This window comes from Pygoscelis adeliae, unplaced genomic scaffold (assembly GCF_000699105.1).
Source record: "Pygoscelis adeliae isolate BGI_AS28 unplaced genomic scaffold, ASM69910v1 Scaffold122, whole genome shotgun sequence".
Lineage (NCBI taxonomy): Eukaryota > Metazoa > Chordata > Aves > Sphenisciformes > Spheniscidae > Pygoscelis > Pygoscelis adeliae.
The window spans coordinates 1,508,715-1,512,304 of record NW_008824358.1 but is presented as its reverse complement, the minus strand read 5'-3'; the positions used below and the strand labels follow the sequence as shown (position 1 = coordinate 1,512,304).

The window sequence follows — 3,590 nt, the reverse complement described above, 5'->3', positions numbered from 1 at the left end:
AGCTTGTGGAGGAAACGTGATCTTCCCAGCTCGTGCATTGCTGGAGAGGCCTGGGTTGACCTGGCTGCCTGGTAAAGCTAATCATCACAGCGCTTACTCTACAGAAAGTGAGTGTTTTTGTCAACTAGTTAGTTGTTATATTCTGACAAGAGTGGGTTTGTTTGCCTTCCTCCTGTCTGCTCTGCCCCTCCTGAGGAGCCTGGGGAAGGCAGCAGGAGGGTTTAGCAGGGCACACACAGAACATGGGTAGATAGCTGGGGCAAGAGAGGTTTCAGAGGCAAAGTGGAAGGAGGCATGAACTGCAAACTGAAAGGGATGAAGGTATTTGCTGTATAAAACTGCTTGTATCACAGGAGAGACTCAGCTGTAAAGGTGCTGCCCTGACTTTATGATTCAGGAGGTGGAGAGGAGAAGCTCAGGGAAGAAAATACAGCTGCATTGCTGCTGCTGCAAAAAAAGATGGGATGGTAAATCAGGTATTTATTCCACCCTCATTCCCTTTCACTAGATTATTTAAAGATCAGGTCTGTTATTTGAAAATTGGTTGCTGGCTGCTTTATAAGTCCCCCCTGTGTGTTTGCAGGTGATTATGTCTCCCTTGTGCGTATTTTCTTTAGGCGGAGCGGACCTGCTCCCGCTGGCCTTTCTTCACAGGTCTCATCTTCCACACCTCCCTCTGGCTTTGCTCCCCTTCTCTGAACTTCCTCCAAATCTTCTGCCCTTCTGACAGTCTCTCTCCATCTCTGTTAACTCTGGTATCTTCGTCACCTTCCTATCCAGAAACCTCTTAGGATTTCCTTGCTATCTAGCCCTTTTTCTGCTTCCAACATTGTGATCTTTTTATTTTTAATGTCAGTGGCATTTTGGGTACCTTCTGGCACTTGCGGAGGTGTTTCCAGCCTAATCCAAAGCTGTCATGGTTGGTCTCTGGTCAAAGATTATTTATTTTCAAGGCTCAAACAGAAGCAGCCAGCAGTTCAGATAGTAGCTCGTATTTGCTGCTCATCCGTGGAGCTCTGCAAATTGCAGCCAGCTGCAGATCAATGGCACTGGATTGATTTCATTCACCCTCTGGGATGTGAATCTATTAGGCCTATTGGAGTCACATTTTAAACCATCAGCTCTAGACATGTACTTCTTCATCTAATCTATGCCAGTACTTGCAGGGTTTCCCGCTGGACTTGCACCCTAACGCAGCTGTTGGATGCTTGAAGTCCTCTAGAGCCCCAAACAACATCAGATAAATAAAAGCACATCAGCTGGCATACTGTATATTGCCTTTTTAAAAATATATAGCAGATTCATTCAACAGGATATTACTCTTGTTTTTAAATTGCTCTTTGATACATTGTGCTCTCTGGTTTCAATACCATTGCAGCTAGAAGCAAATGTGAAACTTGGCCCAGTGGGACCTTTACTTTCTCAGGAGAATATTTTAGTCTCAAACCTGATGCCAAGGCCATGTTTTTGCGTGGGAATGGTGTCTGAGGCCTGGGCAATGGGACTTGCTCCCCCTCTTTTGACTGCAGCTCATGCTTAGATCAGCTTAAATCAAACATGAAGCTATAGCAGGAGAGACAGGGAGTAATACTGGCACCTCACACAGCAAGGGATGGATTCAGCCATACGGGCAAATGCTATGCACCTCGGTGGCCGGAGAACATCCCCCGTGGGGCTGTGCCTGTGAAAGGTGACTGGGAAACCTTGCTGATGGTGGTCTTAACACCGTGGGAGCGGGGTAGGACTCCCCCCGTGGCCACCTGGTCCAGCTCTGCAAACAGTCTCTTGGTGCTACCGAAAGGAGCAAAGCCTTGACCGTCTCTTAAGGGTATTGATAGTAAATGCTGTGCACTGCTACTTTGCTTCATCAGCCAGCAAGGTCTCTGTTTCACTGCAAAGCAAAGCTGAGCTCTCCTTACTGTGGTCCCTCTAAATAACTGTAATTAATATACACAGCAGTTGCAAGGAAACTTCATTTCCCCTGATTTCTCCCAAAGAATGGGAATGATGCTACTTGTTTTCCTTAGCTGTCTGAGGATGTGGGCTTGGGGCTGCCAAGCCAGTGAAACCTCCTGCTCCTGGCTCGTAAGAGCCCTGGTTCAGTCATTAACAAGGTGCTGCTCCTTGGACCTCAAAAAGGAGAAACAATTTAATTTCTTTGCCATAGCTTTTTTGACAGGATACAAAAAATAAAGCGTTTACTCATTTAATCAGGCATGGAAGTAGAAAACATCTTGGACAAGTGAATAAACAAGGAAGGTACCTCTTATTCCTAAAACAATTTGATAAGCCTTGGAGAGCTAAGTGCTTTGAAGAGAAATGATGGACCTCTCCAGTTCCCCAGGATGCCAGATAGTAGGTATACAACATAAATGTTAGGAAATCTCTATCCAGAGCACACAATGCATTTTATTAAAAAAGTTCATTTGGGCACCTATCCATTCTCTGTCATGCAAAACAGCAAGCCTCTCGCAGTCATTAAGAAACCCTGATTTCCTAATGGGATTAGTTAGGAAAACATCCCGCAGACAACGGGGCAATCACCCACATTTAGCGGAGGTAAAGGGAGGTAAGTGGCTGCGGGGCAGCAATGTGGGGCTGCCCGGTGTGGCATCCCCACCCGACCCTCTCTGTGCCAGGGCGCTCACCCTTAAATTAATTCTTCCTGACAGCCTCCAATGTACTCCTGATTGTGCCAGGTCTCTCAGCAAATGCCATCTCAGTCCAGCTCCTCCTGCGCTCACCCCCACAGAATGAAAGGAAATGAGGTGTTGTACTCCTAATTTGCTGCTATTTTTGTGGGGATGAGCACAACCAGGATGTCTGTCCTCTACTTGCATGTGCTTTGCCAATGAATAGTCTGGCTGATTTCAACACCACATATGTGGCACAAGGTGATACCCAACACAAGGGGGGGCTGGGGGAGCCTGTCCTAATAACAGCTGCTATTGATGGCAGTGAGCTTGAGCTAGCTCCGGGGGAAAGAAAAACCAGGACTCATCATTATGTGGCTTCAGTGGGGTATTTCTGTAGAAAGACTTCACTTGTCCTTATGTTGAAATGATGTAGCATATTCATTTTGCGTTTATAAATGGGAGGTTTGAAGGAGGTAATCCTTCAGTTACAGCAAACAAAGAATTTAGTAAGTGTGATGGCATGAGGCCAAAAGCAAGTCTGTCCTTAACCAGGAGAGTCATGAGAATAAGTCTGTGTTCAGCTCAGGGCTGCGATGCTGAGGGGCTCCTCCAACCCACGGTCCAAGTGTGGCACAAGAATAAAGACAAGGGACTTTCTTTACCAAAGCCATCATGGAAAAAATACAGACATGATGTTTACTGGAGGAAAACACAATACTGGTGGGGAAAAATCAGACTATCGTACTGCCTCTCCTGCTGATGATGGCCGAGTAACCCACAGCAGTGCTGGTCCCAGCTGCACCACTGGGGAATGGGGAAGGAGTAGGGATAGCAGGAGAAATGTCAGCTGTGCTCTGTAGATACAGCTACCCAAACCTTCTTATAATGGCAGTATTTGTGTTATTCAAGCTTCTGCCCAAGAAAGGAGTATCACCAGCTCTGCTGGTGCCTGCT

The 3,590-nt window shown here is 46.5% G+C and overlaps 1 protein-coding gene across 1 annotated transcript in view; it reads right to left on the bottom strand.

The window, feature by feature from the left end:
• Positions 1-2,680, bottom strand: part of PAK7 (p21 protein (Cdc42/Rac)-activated kinase 7) — a 49,079-nt gene extending 46,399 nt beyond the window's left edge. Inside the window, exon 1 of the mRNA XM_009319572.1 lies at positions 2,649-2,680. The gene's annotated coding sequence lies outside the window, so the exon portion shown is untranslated. The remainder of the gene's footprint in view (positions 1-2,648) is intronic.
• Positions 2,681-3,590: the final 910 nt, after the last annotated feature.